Raw genomic sequence first — 23,401 nt, 5'->3', positions numbered from 1 at the left:
AGCCTCTTCCTGAATCGACCTTACATTTTCCACTGTATCCTCATACATTCCTCTCTCTCTAATCCAATTCGTAGGACCCGCAACATACATTCGACTTGTAGCATCTCTCGCTGTCTTTTTCGCTACTTCATCTGCAAACGCATTTCCTCGACCAACATCATCTGTAATCTTCTTGTGTGCACTGCACTTCACAATTGCTATCTGAGCAGGTAAAGAAAGTGACTCAAGAAGATCAGTCACCAACTGACCATGTTGTATTTTAGTGCCATGTGAAGTAAGAAATCCCCTCTCTTTCCAAAGGCGCCCAAAATTGAACGCCACACCGAAGGCGTACTGACTGTCAGTATACACATTCACTCTTTTTCCTTTTGACAACACACATGCTCTTGTTAAAGCTATCAGTCCTGCTGCTTGAGCTGAATTGTGTCTGATACGGGCTGTTTCTACAACTGTATGTAAAGTAGTAACAGCATAGGCTGAAACTGTATCTCCATTAGGAAGCTTAAAGCAAGAACCATCCACCCATAGAATTCCATCCGGATTTTCTAGCGGCGTATCTTTCAAGTCAATTCTTCCTTTTGTCTCTTCCTCAGTACGGAGGAAACACTCATGTTGTATTTCATCGTTTTTATCTACTGGAAGAGGCAACAAAGTAGCTGGATTTAAAGTGTTACATCGTTTGATATGCACATGACCAGCCAAGAGTGTCAACTCGTATCCAGACAAACGAGCACTCGTAAGATGCTGTGTTTTCGTTCGGTTTAGTAAGGTATCCACTGCATGCGGCACCATACCAATAAGTGTGTTATCTAACACTACTCCAGCAGACTGTCGAATAGAAATTGCTGCTGCTGCTGTTGCTTTAAGGCAACTAGGTAATGCTTTAGCTACCGGATCTAACGTAGCTGAAAAATATGCACATGGTCGCTGTTTGTCTCCAAAACGCTGCGTTAAAACTGACATCGCACAACCTTCTTTTTCATGAACATATAGCGTGAATGGCTTACTGTAATCGGGAGTACCCAATACAGGAGCAGAACATAACGCAGCACGCAAGTCAGTAAAACTCTTCTGACATTCGTCAGTCCATGGAAGGGGCTGAGGTGTATCCTTCAAATTAAGTGCCAACAGAGGTTTGGCCAACAGAGAGAAGTTAGGGATCCACTGCCTACAATAAGAAGTAATGCCCAGGAAGGCACGTACCTCCCTTTGTGTGGATGGCACAGACATTTGTGCAATCGCCTGAATTCGTTCTGGGGTTAATCGTCGTCCCTCCTTTGATAGGAGATGACCCAAGTAGGTAACCTCTCGACGAGCATTTTGTAGTTTGGAAGGTGAAGCCTTATGATTCAGATTAAACAAATGGCGTAACAATGCAACAGTCACGTTTTTGCAAATATCTTCTGAATCAGCGGCGATTAACAAGTCGTCCATGTACTGGATAAGAACAGCACCAGACGGCAAATGAAAAGTATCAAGATGACATTTTAAAGCTTGGCTGTAAATAGAGGGACTTTCACAATAGCCCTGAGGTGCGCGCTTAAAGCGGAAGCTTCAGCCTCCAAGAGAGAAGCCAAAAATATCTCTACTCTCTTCTGCAATGGGAATACTAAAGAAGGCATTCTTTAGATCGATAACAGAAAACCAAGTCGCTGTGGAAGGTATCATTGTCAACAGAGCAGTGATATCTGGGACAACAGGAAATTGTGGTACAACAATTTTGTTTACCTCCCGAAGATCAATTACGAAACGATATACAGGAGGCTGAGAAGGATCAGTGCGTTTAAGAACAGGAAGAATAGGACTATTGCATAGGTTTCCTCTCGTTTCTTCAACCACACCCTTCTGAATCAAATCATGAATGATATCCAAAAGCGCTTTTTCACCTTCAGTGGAAATTCTATACTGTGGAATACGAGGCAATTCAACATTAGGCTTGAGAGTAACAACATAAGGTGGGATCTCAAGACAGCCCACGTCGTTCGGACCCGTGGCCCAAAGCGTTGCCGGAAGAGAAAGCAATTCAGGTGGAAACTGATCTTTGGACAAATACATTGGAGAAGTCAATTTCTGTCCTAAAGTAAGATGTACACCAGAAGGAAAACAGTATATCGTAGCATGCATTCTTTTCAATAAGTCTAAACTCAACAGATTCTCACCGCAACCATTTGTCAAAAGAAACGGAGCTTCCAAATCATAAGGGCCAATTGAAATGGGCAAAGGGCAAGAAACCGGATTACGAACAGGGGCACCAGAAAATCCTACAGATACATTCGTTAAGCCAGACAAAGGTGCCCCAGGGAGTTTTGAATAAATGATAGAACTTCTCATTGCACCAGTATCTAAAAGAAATGGCTCTGAAACACCCATTGTAGTGACTTTAACATAAGGTCCATTCTGATCTACTGGAATCGACACAACTCCCTTACTTTGTCCATGGCTGTCATAGTTAGCATGAAGACTTTCATTCCCGTCTTCAATGTAACAATCTTCATTGTAATATTGTGTAGACCGAACGTTTTGCTGATCAAAGTAATTCACGGAATTAGAAGGAGGAAGGGAACGCTGTTCTTGGGTCAACACACCTCGACCTCTACCTCTGTTTGCTGACTGGAGGCCAGCACGACCTCGTGAAGCAGATGGTGTGCCATTTCGCTGCAATAAAACCGGACAACTATTCTTGAAGTGGCCTTCCTCTCTACAATAGGCACATTGATTAGGTCCTAACAAAGGTCGCGGAATGTATGGCTCAGGCTTTTGATACACACTCTGAAACTGCGGAGGCTGTTGAAACTGAGGCTGAGCATAGCGAGGTGGATAAGCCTGTTGCAAGAGAACCTTAGTTTTTAATTCTTTAGTCTTTTTCTCTTGCTTATCTCTTTCTTCTTTATCTCTATTTTCATAATATTGGGCAGTAGCCAATATCTGGGCTGAAGAAGAAACAGCCCATGAACTTTCGGAGTCTTTTAACTTATGTGACAGCTCGGGAAAAAATTAAATACGAACCTATCCATAAATAACCGCTGTCCACCTTCCGTAGTCATATCCTGACCACTGTGGTCAATGAATGTCTCCTCGAAACGAGAAAAGAAATCGGAGACACTCTCATCTTTCTTCTGTTTACACGCGGCTAGTTTATCCCAGTTAACTCTCAAGGCAGGCATCATCGTTTTCATTAAGTTAATAATCCTACTAGGGAGTTCTGAAATCAAAGCGTCAGGTTTCACACCACCCCCTTGGTTTCTATCTGCGGCGATGATAACATCCCAATTTCCACCTAATTCTTGGACATGATTTTCTTTACGAATCCTAGCCCATAATGCTTGTGGAACTACATTCCCCATCAACATGTCAATATCTGCTAAATTCATGATGCAGGCTTCAACGGTTTGTGACAACTCTTTATAATAACCTGCAGGATTCATACGAGGATCCGATAGAGACTGTTTAAGGGCTAAAACTTCAGACCTTTTCCAGGGGACATGTACCCATATTCGCTGGAAGTGAGCAGGAATGGGTTGATTACCACCTACTCCCGCGACCTCTTCTCTCCATACTGAAGGAACCTCTCTCATCGGATAATTTTTCAGTGTCAACCTAAATGATGGATCAGAATCTAGAAAAGTCTGTGAGGAAAAGAAGGTCCTAAAGGAAACAAGTGTCTTTACAGCATCCTCAACCTTAGAACCCACAATGAGACCTTTATCAAAATTAGCCTGAATGTCTAATAGACCCTGAGGAACCGAACCCAAGTCCATACCCTCCCATCCTTTAATAAGAGTGTCGCACATTGCATTGAAAACATATCTCTGCGTAGGCGCATTCCACTGTGAGAAGGTAGGCATAATATCAGGTACACTATACCGAGGACCCTTTTCAATCCATTTTCGAGCAAGAGAGTCCAACATTTCCCGTTCTTCGGAATCTGGGAACGGACTACGAGACTGTCTTCGAGAAAATGCCAGAGACATATTTAATGCCTCAAGGAAAGGAGATAAAAGACCAGAGACCGTTTCTGTAAGTCGTTTACGCATAGATGGAGAATTGGACATAAGAATAGGGGACAAAGTATTGGGCGAATTAACGGGAAAGGAATCGGTAATTACCAGAGGAGCAGAAGGCAAGGAAGACGAAGGCAAAGGAGTCGAAGGCAAAGCCGGCAGAGGCGGCAATACTTGAGGGGGCAAATGTGGAAGAGCCGCAGGCGGAGGCGCAACTGGCGGTTGAACAGCTTGTAACAACGGGGTGCATTAGCACCTTGTGCATAGGGCGGAGGCAATCTCAATAGGTGAGACATCAAGGAATCCTCTTCTAGATCCTTTCTTTTATCAGAGGGGGAAGCTGGCAACATCGGATAGCATTTATCTATTGTCATACGATGCTGTCTCTCTGAAATTTCCATCGCATTATCGACTTCGTCATCTTTAAACTGTTGAGCAGCCTGTATAATGGTCATACCCTGTGCTTTCTTATCTCGTTTTTCTTGCTTAATTTTCTTCTGTTTGGCTTCCTTACGCCAAAGGCGGAAAGAGTCAAACATTGCCGGCCGGGCTTTTCTTTTGAATAAAACTGCTTCCAAATTATCTAATATATCAGGCTCAAAACTACCATTTTCTGGCCATTTTAAAACACCATCATTCTTCGTATATCGGATCCATACCTCGTTAAAGGCAATGGGTCCAACACCATGTTTAGAATAGAGCTCATAATTGGGAGTTCCAACCGAAGGAATCGAACAAGAGTCCTCAAGCCGGGAATCCCTATTACAACCAAAGCAACAAATTCTTCCAAACTTAGTCAGACCAGGCATCTCGTGATTTCACCGGACTGTTCACAAACATCAAGGGTGCAAACTCAGTTTACGCAGCACAAATGCACTTACCCTCGGCTTTGGCTATTGCAATAGTCAAATCTAAGGACCGGAGGAAAACAAAGGACCAAAATTGTGGGCGCGACCTACCAAATACTTAACTAAGGATGTCTTCTTACACCAACAGAGGCCCCGTCTATCGTCTCGCCTTACCATACATCATCGAAAGAGGGCCAAGGCAGGGCGGCAGTCAGGGCAGCAGTCGTCAGTAGCCGTCAGGAAGGAGTAACCGTGCTGCAAAAGACCTTCGGACCACTTTCGACATACAGGGGTCGCTTAATGTGGCTCGCGATTCCTCCAGAATTTTCTTGCGGGGTTCCTCACGACCTTCAGGCAGAACCACTACCTCTGAAGCTGCCCCACATGGGCGCCAGTTGAAGAACCAGAACCTTTTGGGTCCGGCGGCGCAGGGTACGCCTTAATCTCCTGGGTACTCCTGCTCAGCTACACAGAGACACGGGGACACTCTGTCGGCGTAAAAGATCAGATTTTATTAGCTGCAGCTAGTACAGTTGTCCTAGAAGTACACACGGTATGTTCTCAGGAGACTGCCACTTCACTCCGTGGCGCACAATCTTATATAGGTCATATGTGAAATATACATTAACCAAGAACACACTTAAAACATATAGAAAGAACCAATAGGAAAGGTTGAAAAACAGAATGGAACCAATAGGAAAGGTTTGAAAACAAAGTATCGGGTAACTCGAAGAGCCTCTCCTCCAACTGTGTCTGTCACCCCTCCCCACGAACTAATTCATTAACAGGTCTGTGGTCGACTCGCAGGTGACGAGATACGTTTGTGTGTTTTGGAGGACAGTTGTGAAACGAGAGAATACGAGCAGAGGACAGTGAAGGCCAGACGATAAGATAAAGTTAGAAGAGAATAGTGTGAACCAACAGATAGTTGAGACAGGGATTAGAAAAACCAGACAGGGATTAGTGTACTCGGCCAATGCTAACATCAGCTTTGTAAATAGAGGCAGAAGGCTTATTTCGACACGAAGTTGCAGAAAAAGCAGAAAAGACTATGTTTGCCGTGCTGCCTGAGTGAGGGCAACAAAAAATGGCGGCGGAGCACAAAGTGGCGGGTCGATTCGATCACGATCGAAAATCGAATTTCCTCAGGAAGCACCATGAGTATTGAGATTTGCTCATAGTTGTGTTTGCTAATCCTGTTTATATGCATTTTAAAAATTAGTGTTGCATAGTATAGCCATTTACCTAAATGTCATTATCATCCAAGTGAATCAACAGATGTATCCCCTTTTCATCTTCTCTCAGGATTCTGTGGCATCCACTAACTTTTGGTTAGTTTTGTTGATCTCCAGAATTGCTGCTGCTATCCAACTATTTATCTTGTGTCTTTGAATACTTCCACACATTGGGAATAAGGGGATTCTGGTCTGAAGAGGAAAAATCTAATACTCTCTTCTAGTATTGGATTTTGTTCTCTTTGCCCTAAGCCTACATTAATCACATGACCCCTCCCTTTCGTTTTGATGACTTCGTCTCATTGAAAGGGCCACCATCATGCAGTTGCTATAACTGTTAAGAAATTTAGACTGGATGTGGCTAGTGAGCGTGGAGGATTGTAATTGTATGTTCGAGGCATATGAGCTGCAGATTGTACACTTAGCATAGATCGCCATCTGGTGTTGGGCCCGGATGTTTGCAGTGTGTTTTTCTTCTTGGACAGTCTTTGGAAGTCACGAGTTTGGTGACTCCTCCTTCGGTCCGTACTGCGCATGGGCTTCGGCTCCATCCTCAGATTGTTTTTTTCCGCCATCGGGCTCGGATGTGATACTTCGTGCTCCGGCTTCGAACTTCTACGGTTCCAGCCTCGACGGAAAATCCTCGTTTCTTCGAGTTTCTTCATCATCATCTTCATCTCTCGAAGCGGCACTTTCTCCATCCAGTACATCGGCACCGGCCTTCGGGCCCTCCTCGACTCCGGTCCCGGCCGATGGAAAGGACTCCGTTCAAAAAGTGCCCAAAATGTGGGTCTAAATTTCCCCACACCGACCTCCATCAGGTGTGTAACCTTTGCCTCTCTCCTGAACACGAGGCTAGAGACTGCCCCGCCTGCAAGTCTTTTCGATCGAAGAAGACCATCCGAGATCGAAGAGCTCGACGCACCATGGCGCACTCATCCTCTGCAGCTCCACCGGACATCTTCGGAGACGGCGCCGAAGCTTCGGGGCAAACACACACCGAGCAGGAGGAAGACGTCGTCAGCGCTTCCGAGGCCGACGACTCCGACGTGGAGGACGTTACACCGGCGCAGAGGGCCGTGAGTACTATGCCCCCTCCCACCCCTGCGCCGAAAACCAAAGAGACTCAGGTTACTCCCTCGCCTGCCGGCCTGGGCAAAACCAAAACCAAAGCTTCTATCACCCCACCTACGGGCCCGGTGTCGAAGCCTCCAAAGTCTCACGGCAGCTCGGGATCGAGCCAGCCGACGCCCGGTGCCGAAAAACAGCATCCGGCACCGAAGAAAGCAATATCCAGCTCGACTCCGAAGCCACCGGTGCCGAAGCCTGGACACTCGGTGCCGACCAAACACAAACATAAATCTGTCGGCACCGACGCCCCGGCGCCGAAACCTCATTCGACGCCGAAACACCCGGAGACCTCAAAAAAGCATGGCGCACACAAACCATCGAAACCCTCGGTTCCGAAATCACCGGTGCCGACAGACGATTCGGCACCATTGGCTCTGTTTACACCAGACCCTTTACAAAAGACTCTGTCCAAAGATCCAAAGACTGGGCTTTTGACTTAAATTACCAAGAAAAGACGACTTGATACTCCGGCTCCTCCTCCTCCACCCAAAAGGAAGGACTCTGCTACTTCTCCCCTCAGAGTGCCCTCCCCACTACCGCCTCCCCTACCTCCTCCACCTCCTCCACCCCCTCCCCCTCCCAGGTCTCCGCCACCTCTACCTCACTACGATCCGGCCCCATCCCCAGATCCGGATGACGGGGACCCGGACAATTACCCGGCGGACGCCCCAATGGATCCCACTCCACCAGGGACCCCAGACCCATGGGAGGATTACAATAACCCTGATATACCAGATATACCTCAGGACGACCTATACCCATCCAGGCCGTCTCCTCCAGAGGACTCCTTAGGGTTTCATCATTTAGTGCAGAGAGCAGCACACTACCATGGGGTGGACATGCACAGTGAACCAGTGGAAGAAGACTTCCTACTGGATACATTTGACATACAAGACAAATCCACTTCTATTTTACCCATGCTTAAGGGTGTCACCAAGCACGCTACAGAGGTGTTCAAAGACCCTGTCAGGGCCAGAGTACTGAACCCTAGAATAGAGAAGAAGTATAAGGCGGCACCCACAGACCCTGCATACATTAAGGGCCCTGCTCCCCTAGATTCCCTAGTTGTCTCCACAGCTAGAAAGCGGGCTAACTCCCAATCCTCAGGAGAAGCCCCACCGCCAGACAAGGAATCTAAACTTCTGGACGCGTCTGGTAAACGCACCGCCTCCCAAGCTGCAAACATGTGGCGCATTGCAAACACACAAGCACTGCTTGCGCGATATGACAGAGCACACTATGACGAACTAGAGGCTCTTATGCAGCACCTTCCAGAAAAACACAAGCGCAAGGCTCATGACCTGATACAGGAGGGTAAACTAAGTACAAACACCTCCATTAAGTGTGCCCTCGATGCAGCCGACACTGCTTCTAGAGCCATAAATACAAGTGTCCTGCTTCGTCGCCATGCCTGGCTCAGGATCTCAGGGTTCAAGCCTGAAGTCCAGGCGTCCATACTCAATCACCCCTTTGACCAGCAAACTCTCTTTGGGCCAAAGGTAGACGAAGCGTTGGAAAAGATGAAAAAGGACACAGACACAGCAAAGTCTATGGGGGCACTCAAAACACAAGCCTCTAAACGTTCCTTTCGACGCTCGTCCTTTCGTGGCACAGGCAGAGGCTCCTCCACCGATAACGCCTCTACCTCCTACAAGTCCCCTCCTCAAAATACCTTTTCAAAGGGCAATCAAAGGGGTGGTTACAGAGGCAACAACAATAAGGGCAGGGGCAAAACCAACAACACCCGTTCTGCCACCCCACCCGCACAATGACTCCCCTCCGCTCCCCCCAGACCATCCCACTCCGGTCGGGGGCAGACCACAAGACTTTATCCACACATGGGAGTCCATAACATCGGACAAATGGGTGACCCAAATCATTCGGTCAGGGTACTGTCTCGAACTAACATCTACCCCACCCAATATCCCACCAAGGCACCGTCCAATGTCTCAAGAACATTCCACACTGCTCAAACAAGAGGTACTCTCACTCCTCCAAAAACACGCTATAGAGCAGGTCCCCGTCAATCAACAAAATCTAGGGGTCTACTCCCTATATTTCTTAATACCAAAGAAAGACGGGACCCTCAGACCCATTCTCGACCTCCGGCCTCTAAATGCCTACATACATTCAGACCATTTTCACATGGTCACCCTACAACAAGTCCTCCCACTCCTCTGCCAGGGAGACTTTCTCACAACCTTGGATCTGAAAGACGCATACTTTCACATTCCAATACACCCCTCTCACAGGAAATACCTCAGGTTCGTGGTGGACGGGCAACATTACCAATTCACGGTTCTCCCCTTCGGGGTCACCACCGCACCACGGGTGTTTACCAAATGCCTAGCAGTAGTAGCAGCACACCTCAGACGTCAACATATTCACGTCTTCCCTTACCTAGACGACTGGCTGATAAAAGCCGCGTCCTACGACCAATGTGTGCAACATACAAACAGCACCATCCAACTGCTCCACCAGCTAGGCTTCACGGTGAACTACCAAAAGTCCCACCTCATACCATCTCACACAAAGCAATATCTCGGGGCCACTATAGACACCTCCAAGGGTATTGCCTATCCAAACTCAGCCAGAATCACAAGCATTCAAGCCTTACGCAAAACATTCCTTCCTCAACACTCTCTTCCAGCAAGAGTGTTTATGAAGCTCATAGGAATGATGGCGTCTTGCATCTTCATAGTGCCCCATGCAAGACTCCACATGCGTCCACTTCAAGAGTGCCTAGCACAACAGTGGAACCAGGCCCAGGGTCAGCTGACGGATCTGGTGTTGGTGGACGGCCGCACACATCACTCTCTGCAGTGGTGGAACACCACAAACCTTTCCAAAGGGCGGCCGTTCCTGGACCCGGTTCCTCAGGTGATTCTAACAGCGGACGCATCGCTCTCCGGCTGGGGAGCGCACCTCCTACACCTCACCATGCAAGGTCTATGGACGCCACAGCAAAATTCGCTCCACATCAACCATCTGGAGCTCTTGGCGATCTTTCTAGCCCTAAAATCTTTCCAAAAACAGATTTCGGGCAAAGCAGTCCTCATTCGCACAGACAACATGACTGCGATGTATTATATACAAAAACAGGGGGGGACACACTCTCCCCAGCTCTCCCGCTTAGCCCAGAGCATATGGAGATGGGCAATTCCCCAAAACATCTTTCTCCTGGCACAGCACGTTCCAGGCGTACAAAACACCATGGCAGATCTGCTCAGCAGACAAACGCAACAACTACACGAATGGGAACTGCATCCACAAGTTCTTCACCCATTCTTCCAACAGTGGGGGCATCCTCAGATAGACCTCTTCGCCACCCACGAAAACAAAAAATGTCCAAGCTTCGCCGCCAGATACCCACACCCATTGTCCAAGGGCAATGCGATATGGATGAACTGGTCAGGCAGATTTGCTTACGCCTTTCCACCTCTCCCACTAATTCCATTAGTGGTCAGGAAGCTACAACAGCACTCCCTCACACTCATTCTGGTAGCTCCCACGTGGGCCAGGCAGCCGTGGTACACCACGCTACTACAACTATCAGTGGTACCACATCAAAAACTGCACCTATCCCCATGCCTCCTAACCCAGAACCATGGAGAAATCAGGCACCCGGACCCAGCTCAGCTCAACCTGGCGATCTGGCTCCTGAAATCTTAGAATTCGGATACCTTAACCTTCCCCCTGATTGCATGAACATCATCATGGAAGCCAGACGTCCTACCACTAGAGCATGCTATGCCGCAAAGTGGAAAAGATTTGTAATTTACTGCCGTAATAATACAATCAACCCTCTAGATGCATCCATACAGCACATCATATGCTATCTGCTCCATCTTCACAGGTGTAACCTGGCATATTCATCCATACGCCTACACCTAGCAGCGATCGCTGCTTATCTACAAAACAGACAGCATTTATCACTCTTCAGAGTGCCCGCTATTAAAGCCTTCATGGAAGGCCTTAAACGAGTAATTCCTCCCAGGGCACCACCTTCCCCTGTATGGAATCTAAATTTAGTTCTTACACGACTAATGGGTCCGCCCTTCGAACCAATGCACAAATGTGAGCTACAGTTTCTCACCTGGAAAACAGCTTTCCTTGTAGCTTTCACTTCCCTTAGAAGGGTTGGTGAAATACAAGCGTTCACCATACAGGAACCCTACATACAAATGCATCACAGCAAGGTCATACTTCGCACAATTCCGAAGTTTCTGCCCAAAGTCATTTCCCCCTTCCATCTCAATCAATCAGTGGAATTACCTGTCTTCTTTTCGCAACCCCAATCTGTTGCGGAAAGGGCCTTACACACACTTGATGTGAAAAGGGCGTTGCTATACTACATACAAAGAACGCAACCCTTCAGGAACACTAAACAATTGTTCGTTTCCTTCTCTCCACCACATAAAGGCAACCCCATTTCGAAATCAGGGATAGCTAGGTGGATTGTAAAATGCATACAAATTTGCTATCAAAAGGCAAAGAGAACATTATCTGTTCCTCCTAAAGCCCACTCTACAAGAAAGTTAGGGGCTTCTATGGCTTTTCTAGGGAATATACCCTTAGATGACATCTGCAAAGCAGCCACATGGTCTACACCGCACACCTTTACAAAACACTACTGTGTAGATGTGCATTCCAAGCAGCAAGCTAGGGTGGGCCAGGCTGTACTAAAGACACTTTTTCAAACAGCTGCAACGGATACCGGTGGTCGCCGCTAAGGTTGGGTACTGCTATATAATCTATGCTAAGTGTACAATCTGCAGCTCATATGCCTCGAACGGAATATGCTACTTACCAGTATCCATCTGTTCTTGGCATGTAGAGCTGCAGAGTTGTACACGCCCACCCGCCTCCCCGGCTACCTGTATCCGTTCCAGTACATCTTATTTAGATACAACACATGGGTTTCTCACTGTTATTACTACGCTCCATCATTTCCCTGTTGGCGAAAAACAATCTGAGGATGGAGCCGAAGCCCATGCGCAGTACGGACCGAAGGAGGAGTCACCAAACTCGTGACTTCCAAAGACTGTCCAAGAAGAAAAACAAACTGCAAACATCCGGGCCCAACACCAGATGGCGATCTATGCTAAGTGTACAACTCTGCAGCTCTACATGCCAAGAACAGATGCATACTGGTAAGTAGCATATTCCTTATATAGCTCTTATTACCCCTGACGATGCGTTGAATCGATTTACGGCAAGTAGACATCTACTGTGGACCCCAAAGTTAGTGGCTAATCTTGTGGTTATTGTGATTAGTCCTGTGTTCTCAAGAAAAAAGTGCATGCATTTATTTACTCCACTTACTTTGTGTTTTATTAATACCAGGTAGGGTTGACCATTAATGGGGGCTAAGTGGTTCGAGGTGAATGGTAAGTGAGCTAAATTGGCTGGCAGAGATTAGATAATATTAGAATACATGGATAGTGTTTTAAAGAGGAGAGGTTATAATCTATGAATGAGGTATAAGCCAATTGCAGAATTACAGTAAGAAAGATTGAGGCAGGCAGGAAAGAGAACGAGAGGAGGATATACTCAAAATTAGAAGGTATGCAGAAGATGGAAGTCACATTATATAGTTTTTGTCACCTAATCCCATTAAAATAATCCTGTATGTGTTTGTATATTTGTTTATTGTAATATAGGCATTGTATGTATAAGCAAAGCAGAGTAATGAAGGCCTTTGGGTTTAATTTTTGGTGTCCCAGGCCTATTGCTGTGCACAAGTTGGCGGATGTTGTTTTTACAGACAGCTGAAGTGCATCAGAATGCAGGAAGAGGGGGACAGAGAAAGTGGAGTGAGAACAAAGGAGACAAGGCATCTTAAGAAATTCAATTAGGTCTTCCTGTGGCTTTGCCACTTGGTAGATTGCGGGGGTGAAGGGAGCTGCAGTCTGTTGTGCCGAGTGAGAAAGGTCTTTAAGTTAAAGCCACCGTTTTGGCTCTTTCCTGATCACTGTCCTTGTGGCTGTTCATAGCAAGGTGCGATTGATCACACCTCTTTGTGCCTCTTTTGTGGGTGCTCCAAGCTGAAGACGACCCTGCTCTTAGGATCATCACACTACGTAACGTTTGCGTCTACAGAACTGCATAAAGAGGTACTGAAAGAGAAAAACAGTTCTCCTGCCTGCAGATGTCACGCGTAAAACACAGCAAAGATTAGAACTATAAACTTTAACAACTTGCTTAAACCTGGCAGTAAAGACATGATTTTAGCATGAATGATGGGAAGTTACACCCTTTCTGGGAAACAAAAAATCAGACTTTAACGATTATTACTTCGACAAATGGAAAAGGCAAACAATTCAAACTGCATGTATGAAATGTGAAAGTATTAAATAACATGACTTGCACATAACTTGGAGGCTTCTTAGGAAAATGGTAATAAATGATGCAGAAACATCTTCAGGGGAGGGGTTGTGTGAAAATCTGCCAGATTTCTATCACACCCATAGTATAATCCTTGTGAATTGTTCCCACATACTTTAAAGTACTAGAAATGTGTGCATGCCAACAAGAAGCAACCCAATACAAATCAGAGAGCTTTACGTCCTGTGACTTGTTTCCTCCCTTGCATTTACCACAATTGAAAGCGCTTAAAAATGGGCCTAATCTGTTGTTGCGTGCTTTAAAAATGCTTGCATTCCTGAAGCCAGCAATTGAACAGTCGGCATCTCTTTATCAGAGAGCACCCAGTCCGAAATTGAAGGAGCAGTGCCAGATGAACATTGACTGTCGGACTGGCTCAGTGACAGAGCACAGGTTGTGCAGTCAATGCACCCATGCTGCACAGCTGTAAGTGCCATCCCTCCGCCCACATGCATGGGCATCCTCAAATTGGCTCACAGAGGTCCTTAAATAGGCTCACAAATAAACGTTCGGCTCATTTTACTCAAATAATGGCCGAAGTACCTGCAAAGAAAATGCTTTCCTGTGTAAAACAAGGGCAACAAGACAGGGCAGATTTGCCTACCCCCAAAGCCATCTGTCACAGAATATTCACTCTTCTATTAAGGTTTGTTTGGATTTTTGTCACAAAGCCACGTAAATGCAAGGCTAGCTTCACGTAGACGTAATAGCTTTACCTCCTTTCCTATTCAATCTACTAAGATGTGATGTTCACACCTGATATGGACATTGTAGCTCTGGAATAATGTGCTAGTGTTGCTAACATGTGTAACTTTGTAAATGTATAAACTTACTCCCTGGCTGATCCTATACTCAACTTGATGGTACCTTGCCATCTAATGGCACTAAATAAAACAGCTTCTGTAGCTGTTAAGTGAACTCTTTGTGCAACATTAAAATGTGCACATGCATGCCTCCTACACAGCACATCTACTACCCTGTTCATATGGGCATCCTAACCAGCTACCGTTTTTCTATGGCATGGTGTATATGGCAGGCTTCTTCTCTTATTCTGAGAAATGTCCTCGCTGATGTCGATACACAAGTGATGTTAGGGACACTTGGGTACAGAGAAAGCACCTGTTCTCGACTATTTTTCCTCCCCTGGCACCAGATGTGATTTTTTTCACCAGATTCAGTTAACAGGTCTGTAAATGGAAATTAGGGGTCCCTCGAGGACAAGATCCTTTATTGCTCTGGCAACTAAATAGCATCACCAAGCCTTGCTCTGACTGGCGACCCAGCTGATCCGTTAACTTGCCCTTACCACATGGTAGGCCCAGACATTACTTAATCTTTTTGGCATTGTGGTAAATAAATTAATTACCAGGTCTGAATTTCTATAAATTATCAATATAAATAAAATAATGAACTGAGGAGTCCGTGGTGTAAGAGTTAAATGGGCCTTTATTCATTATTTCGCGTTAAGGGAGAGCTCCATCACCTCAGCAGGTTCAGGAGTGGTCTGCCACTTTATTCACTGAATACAGTTTTTATACATTTCACATTATACATTTCACAATATACATTTCACAATATATTGCAAGTCATTGAGAAGAGCCCTCCTAGTTCGTAGCAGAAAGATGTTGCAATTTAGCATTGCTCAAGGCACATAAGCAAAACACAGATAGACACGTACTTTTCAAGGAAACAGCTTGGGTTTTTGTTTATCAGAGGGTGGGGGAGCTGGTGCGTAGGTTATGAACAGACAACCTTGGAGGGAGCTGAAATATGTGACAATCTGCGGGCCTCAGTGAATGTTAGGCCAGCTGGCTTCGAAGAGATACTAGGTAAGCCTTTTTTCTCTGAAAAGAGAAGGCTGGTGGGCCCATTTTCAGAATCGGCTTAACCACAAAAATGTGTGGGTGTAACGGACCAGGAACTTGTGCAACCTGAGGAGATACGTGAACTGGCTGATCCTGGGCAAGCTGAAGTGATTCTAAAATGGATGCTGCATCTAAAATGGATGTTGTATAGAATTGTTTTGGAGTAGCAGAGAAAGAAAAGTGTGCGAGGGGACAGAACTGGTTAATGTGATCTTTTAATTTTTATTTTCTCATTCCCTCCTTGTCCCCAAGCGCAACTTATTTTATTTCTTTTAGATCACTTCCATGGCCATGAGGCCGTCCACATGGGCTTGCAACATAATTGTCTCATTTTCTTTTGCTCTATTAATTGGCTTTGGGACTAGGCATGTAGCACAGAGACCGCATAAAGCGGGGCCGCACTGGACACAGAGACAGTAGGACAATACCATCATCAACACGAGGCCTGGTCCTGAAAGTACCTTCCAGCCCCATGCTGACAACATACCCCATAACCATCCCATTAGTGTCTAGGAGCCGGGCTCTTGGTGTATGCCTGCAGCTATTTTATGCAATTTGGAAATTGCCGCATAGACTGATGGAGAGTTATCAGGAATATACACACAGCAGCTAGAACCGATCAATGTGCATGCTCCACCCCGGTCAGCCAGTATGACGTCAAGAACAAGACGGTTTTGGAGGGTTACCATCCTTATGGCCGTCTGTTCCTCGGTCAAGTTTCCAAGGGCAGGGGGGAGTTCTGTTGGGATGGGTGGGTGGGGGTGGAGTGTTGTTTGTTTGCACCGCAAGGCGAACCCTTTACTGTATTGTTGTTTTTGAGATGCTCTTTGGGGGACGACTGATGGCTTCCATGTATGATGGGGGGTAGGGATTTGACTGTGTTATCATGGAACGTTAACGGACTGGGGGATAGGATTAAGCGTGGTGTGGTCCTGCAGTATCTGAAACGAATTTCACCAGATGTGGTCTTTCTGCAGGAGACACACCTTATAGGTAACTCCTTTCATGCCATGAATCGGCGAGGCTATCGCTTGGTGGCCCATTCGGGCTTCACTTCGGGCTCGCGGGGGGTGGGCATCATGATTAAGAACTCGCTCCCATTGGAGATTGATGAGGTGCGCCATGATGAGAGGGGACGTTACACTGTCTTGGTGGGTAGAATGGAGGGCAGAGTGGTCGTTTTTGTATCAGTGTACGTTCCGCCGGGGTTGCAATCTACCACGTTTGCGGACCTGGGGCGCCTCCTCCTTGACCTCCCGGGTGGGCTTCTGGTAGTTGGGGGGGACTTCAATGCGGTGGCTTCTGGGTCTATGGATCGTCATCCCCCCAGGGACCTCCCCCGGGCACAGGCGTGGCTGTCCGGCCTTTTAGATACACTAGGATTGGTGGATTGCTGGCGACTAAAGCATCCCGCGCAGCTGCAATACACCTTCCACTCGGGTGCCCATGGTAGCCTCTCGCGGCTTGATTATGTCCTGGTCCCTGCGGCCTATGCTGGGAGAGTGGGAGAGGTGCGCCATTTGGCGCGGGGTATTTCAGATCACTCCCCACTACTGTTGCACTTTGATGTCTTCCCGAGGGGGGAGGGCAGGGTAGCCCCAATCAATGCCTGGTACCTGCGCGACCCTACTATTCGAGCCGAATTGATCAAATCCTTGCTGCGGTACTTTGAGGAGAATGTGGGGTCTGTCCCTTCGGCTATCTCCCTGTGGGAGGCTTTTAAGGTAGTTCTCAGAGGGGAGGCCCTCTCCTTTATCTCCCATGCCCGGAGGCGCGAGCGGGAGGAGGTAACCCGGGTGGAGGCCGAAATTACTGAACTAGAGGGTGACCTGGGGAGCGGGGTGACGGATGCCACATTGCATGTTCTACACCTCAAGCAGGCGGCCTATAGGGCCCTCGTCACGGAGGCGGCCAGGGGCCTCAGTAGAGAGCAACAGGGGCGACTGTATGATGTGGGTGATAAGGCTGGTAAATTGATTGCGTGGTTGGACAAAAAGGAGAGAGCGAGTCGTGTGGTTCCGTTGATCGAGAGGATGGATGGTGTGTGTGTCACCGAGCCGGACGCCATTGTCTCCTGCTTCGCGGATTATCTCCGCGAGGTGTATTCCCCGGTTTCTCCCTGCTCGGAGGAGGATTCCCATGCCCTGCTTCGGGACATCGCGCTGCCCTCCCTTTCGGTGGAGGACAGGGATTCGCTGGACGCTCCTCCCACTTCGGACGAAATTGCCCTTGCTATCCGCTCGGTCGCATCTGGCAAGGCCATGGGCCCCAATGGCATCCCTATCGAGCTGTACAAGCTGCGACAGGATGTACTGGCGCCCCACCTGCGCGCGATGTTCCTGGCGGCCCGCTCGCGGGGTTCCCTTCCGCCGGACCAGCGTCTGGCCACGATCGTGGTGATCCACAAGGAGGGGAGACCCCGTGAGCGGGTCACATCCTATAGGCCTATCTCGCTCTTGAACGCGGAGCCCAAAATCCTCGCCAAGGTGCTGGCCAACCGGCTGGTCGGCGTGGTGGGCGATTTGGTCCACCAAGACCAGTCCGGCTTCATACCCCATCGCAACACGGCCCTTAATCTGCGACGCTTGCACGGGGTGCTCGCGCGTGTCCCGTTCGTGCGGGAACCGGCCATCTTGGCGTCCTTGGACGCCACCATGGCGTTTGATACGCTCGAGTGGCCATACATTTGGGCGATGCTGGCGAAGTTTGGCTTCGGACCGGGCTTCATCAGCTGGGTCAAGTTGTTGTATTCCGGCCCATTGGCGCAGGTGGTGGTGAATGGACGAGTTTCGGCCCCATTCGCACTGGGACGGGGCACGCGACAGGGTTGCCCCCTGTCGCCTCTCCTGTTTGCACTGGCCCTGGAGCCCCTGGCGGAGTGGCTGCGGTGGCACCCTTCCATCCGTGGTCTCCGCTGGACCCCCGAGCATGAGGACCGTGTGTCCCTCTACGCTGATGATATCCTTCTATATCTCGCCTCCCCGCGTAAATCACTGATCGTCCTAGTTGATGTTTTGCGCTCATTCGGTCGCAACTCAGGCCTCGTCATCAACTGGGCGAAATCCTGTGTATATGTGCTTGCCGGGGAGGCTCCGGTCCTACCACGGGACTGTCCGATCCAGATTGCCTCCCAGGGGTTTCGGTACCTGGGTATATATATCACTCTGGACCCGGAGGCCCGCTACGAGCGGAATTTGCTGCCCCCCCTCCAGCGCTTGAAAGAGGACGTGGTGCGTTGGCGGCGTCTGCCGCTTTCGCCGCTCGGCCGAGCGGCCTTGTTTAAGATGATGTCGTTGCCGTGCTTTCTGTACGCTCTCCAGAACACTATGGACTTGGTCCCGGCGCGCTACTTCCGTGAGGTGGAGAGTTTGCAGCGTCGCCTGTTCTGGGACGGGAGGCCACGTATTGCCTTGGCTAAATTGACGCTCCCGTGGTACGATGGGGGGGTCGCCCTCCCGGATATTAAACGGTATTACTGGGCCTCCCAGCTAGCTGCGATTAATCATGGCCTTTACGGGCCCGCCCTGAACCCGGCATTTGAAATGGACAAGATGCTCCTGCCCGGTGGCGACTACAATCGAGCGCTCTACTCTGGCGCGCCGGACCCTCGCCTGACGGGACCGACGCGTGTCATGGTGCGTGTATGGCACGCGGCTAACGCAGCTATGGGGTGGAAGGACCGTTTGACCCGGGCGTTACCGCTATATGCGTCTGCGAGGTTGGGCTCCCTGTGGACCTCGAAGGGCTTCGAGAAGTGGGACACGATCGGCATCAGCACAGTGGGAGATCTCTGGACGAGGGGGGGATTCAAAACTTTCGAGACGCTGCAGACGGAGTTTCAGTTGCAAGGCAGTGAGTACTTTCGGTACTTACAAGTCCGCCACGCGCTGGGCTCCGTCTTCCCGGATGTCGCGTCCATTCCGGAGTCTTCCCCCCTGGAGGACAGAGTGCTGGATGGCCATGTCCCAGACAGCACGATCTCCCTTATATATAAAAAACTGATCAACGACCGATCGGGCCTGCTGACTGGCCTCCGCGAGGCCTGGGTTGCCGATGGGCTGGAATTGGACGACGAGGACTGGATTTCCGCGGTGGCCTCTCCGAAGGAGGTGGCCATCCCGGCTCGCCTTCGCTTCGTCCAGCTTAAGGTCCTCCACCGGGTTTACGTGACGGGGCCAAGGCTTCTACGTATGGGCTTTGCTGAGGATGGACTGTGTAAGCGTGGCTGTGGTGCTTTGGCAACTTTCTTGCATATTCTGTGGGAATGCCCAAAGGTGGAGCGATTCTGGCGTGGTGTGCACGAGGTCCTGCGAGTGGTTACGCGTGTCGCGCTGTTGCCTGAAGCGAGGAGATGTTTGCTGAATGTGTGGGAGACAACTGACTACTCGGTTCCGCAGACGCGGTGGGTGACTCTGGGATACATGATAGCTAAGCGTGACATTGCTCAATTGTGGGGATCCCAGAGGCCCCCGGCGGTGTCGGCCTGGAAAGAGCACATGGATTGGTGTATGTTTCGTGAAAAGGTGGTGTATGTAGCGAGGGGTAAGCCTGGGGCGTGGGTGAAAATCTGGGGCCCCTGGAACACCTATCGCGGGGGTATTTGCGAGCCGCCACTGCTGCCGGCTGCCTCACCAGCTCCGTCCCCCTAGCCGACCCCCTCCCCCAGCCACGGGCACGTGGTTCCCCAGTCCCTGATCTGTTCTCATTCCCCTCTTCAGAGTTTGGCGATTGGTTGGGGTCCCCCACTTAAGGAGCGCGTGCTGTCACTTGGGATTGCGGGTTGCCTTGCGGGTGTGGTTTTTTTGTGTTGTTGTGTTTCGACAAAAGGAAACCGTATTGTGGGTTTGGAGTTATGTGGCCTGCACTATTGATATCTCCTGATTTACCTTTTTGCACCGCCAAGAGATTTTTCTGTATATATGTCATATGCTTCTGCCACTCTAGCGGCCGGCCAGACGGTTGTAGGCCCATACCTGTAAATATTTGAGATTGTAATAAACGGTTTCAAAAAAAAAAAAAAAAAAAAAAGTTTCCAAGGGCAGATATGGTCTGATTGATGACTGCCTCCAGAGTCCTGGTAAGTCTACGTATTAATTTACTATTTTGTACAGGGCCTATGAAAAAGAAGAATCCCTTATTAAAATCGGTATATTGTTCCCAAGTTGTTTCAGTCTGGTCAACCCCTGAGGTATCAATTGCTCTTTTCCTTCACTTGTGCTGATATAGCCGGAGATCCTTATGATAGGAAGCGGGTGCTATAAAAACTGGTGGGAGGAGAAATGCTATGTAGCATGTGCCGCCCCACCCTTGAGGTAATCGAAAATAGGCCGTGGAGCCGCAAACAAAATAGGTGTGGCGAGAGGCTACAAATGAAGACTTACCCCAATCCACAAAATCTAGTATCGTGGAGCAATCACTGTGCCCTAATTTCAGGGATCCATTCTTTCTGATACACAGATGGCCTTTAGTAGGTGTTACCAATATAGAGGGAGGGCCATTATTCTTATTAGACCTGATGTTCAATATTTGGAATGCTACTGTCTCATTGCCTGTCCGATATTCCTCACTCTCTAAAGCAGAGGCCCTAGCTTGGGGGTCTCCGTTTTCATCTGGGTAACAGGCTTTATTCAGAACAGCATTCAAATCTCCCCATGGCCATCCATTTTTACAAGAATTCTTTTCCTCAGGGCAAATCAAGGAGGCGTTCCTGACCACCATTAGGGCATCCCAAGCTGGGCACGATCCATTGTAAGAGAAGGACAAGGGAGAGAGAGGCATTCTGCCTCTACTCTGGTGCGCCGGAATGCGACCACAGATCCAACAGTTTGTGGTATTGCTGACCTGAAGTGTATGATGTAACATCTGTATAAAGGTATTATTCTGTAAGGCCAGCCTGTGACTCTGCTCATGGGGGGGTAAAGTATGGTACGTGTGTTCTTCAGTTGTATTGACATGTCCTTGTTGGTGTTGTGATGGTGTCTCGGAAGGGAAAGCAACATGTAATATCCACCCCACACATGTCAATATAGCGCATATCAAAAACAAAATTGTCAAAGTCATTATACATCTGCTACGTAACATTTTGCAGTATTTCTTTTTCATTATTGCCTTTTTAGTCGGCCCTCCGGCAGTCTGCCGTAATGCAGTAGTCATTGTCTGACCGCTTCACCAGTCAGTCTGTACCAACTGGACTTAATTGATCAAACTTGACCTACTTTGGCAGATCGTAATTTTGAACTGTAAGTTTGTTGGGGGGTCGGATCCAAGAGAGGGGGCAAATAGTTTGTGTTATCTTTCTTTTGAACAATGTTCTCAGGATCCCCAAAGTACTTTTTACAATGGCTGGCATGAAGCCATCCTTTCCTTCCTTCAACCTTTACTGCTGTCCGCGTAGTTAAAAGTACCAACTTTGGCTGCTTCCACCTGGGCTCCAAGGGCGATGTTTTATCAAAGTTTCGGATGAGAACCCAGTCCCATGGCCTTATCGCATGCTCTTCGGGACTGGTGTGAGCTGGAAAGGCAGCCACCACCTGTGAACGACAAGAGCGTAGTGCAGACATCATGGCGGCAAGATAATCTGTCAACATATTACTGTCAGTATCCGTGATAGACTTAGGTCTAGGTGTGCCCCACATGTTAGGAGGTCTTCTGTAAACTACCTCATAAGGAGATAGTCCGGTCCTTGAATGTGCTACCATTCTCATGTGAAAGAGGGCTACCGGCATGGCTGTGACCCAATCTACACCCTTTTCTGCGCATATTTTTGCTATTTTTGTCTTCAGTGTCTGGTTGTGTCTTTCGACTAGACCTGCTGCCTGTGGGTGTCTGACACAGTGGAACTTCCAGGTGTACCCTAACAACAATGATACCTGTTCCATTAGTTTAGAGGAAAAAGGTTGACCATTGTCAGAATAGATAACTCGTGCAGTCCATATCGAGGAAAGAATTCCCTAACCAATTGTCTAGCTGTTGTTTCGGCTGTGTAATCTGGTACTGGATAGGCTTCTGTCCACCTAGTCAATGCACATACAACCACTAGCATGTATTTCTGTCCCCTACATCTATCCATTTGTATGTAATCCATTTGTAGGACCTCAAAAGCATGTTCAGGAGGGTGAAATCCACCTTGTTCTACAGACAACCCTTTCCCCGGATTGAACTGACAACATATCATACATGTTCTGACTTTGTGTTTTGCGGCAGCTCGCAAGTTTTTGTTTTGCCATAATGGTCGTAAGCTATCTAACATTCCTTTCTCACCTAGGTGTGCTGGACTATGTGTAGTTACTATGATTATGGGTACAATTGAATCGGGTAGGAACCACACTGTTTTGTCTTTTGTCACCCACCCCTGTTCAGTCTCCGTCCCTCCTGCTTCAGTCCATTTTTTCTTTTCCTCTGGGGTGGCGTGGGCCTGTATATCTATGACGTCTTTGGAATGGTCTCTTACTACCAGAACTGTGTCCTGTTGAATTTAAATGGGAAATGGCTACTGTCTGGGCTGTGTGTTTGGCAGTTTGATCTGCAAGATCATTTCCTTTGGAAACATCGTCTGTAACTTTGGTGTGGGCTTTGCATTTCAGAATCGCTACTGCCGTCGGTAGGTGTATGGCATCCAAAAGGTCCTGTATTAAAGGTCCATGTTGTATCTTTGCTCCATGGGAGGTCAGAAAACCTCTTTCTTTCCATAGAGTCCCAAAATTGTGAACCACCCCAAAGGCATACTGCGAATCTGTGTAAATGTTTACTTTTAAATTTTTTGCCCACTTACATGCCTGTGTGAGGGCGATTAATTCTGCAGCTTGGGCTGAAAGGGTGTCTATTCTGTTTGTTTCTATGTCTCTACTATCAGTGGTTATGGCATAAGCTGCCGTTAACTCTCCTGTACTTGTCCGCATGCATGACCCATCCACAAAGAGCGTAACATCTACATT

General features: G+C 48.1%; 1 protein-coding gene across 12 annotated transcripts in view; it reads left to right on the top strand.

Moving 5' to 3' along the window:
* Positions 1-23,401, top strand: part of OSBPL9 (oxysterol binding protein like 9) — a 1,355,357-nt gene that overhangs the window by 544,896 nt on the left and 787,060 nt on the right. The window lies entirely within an intron of this gene.

The sequence above is a fragment of the Triturus cristatus genome, chromosome 4_2 (assembly GCF_964204655.1).
Source record: "Triturus cristatus chromosome 4_2, aTriCri1.1, whole genome shotgun sequence".
Taxonomy (NCBI): Eukaryota; Metazoa; Chordata; class Amphibia; order Caudata; family Salamandridae; genus Triturus; species Triturus cristatus.
This window is presented reverse-complemented; position numbering and strand designations above follow the sequence as displayed.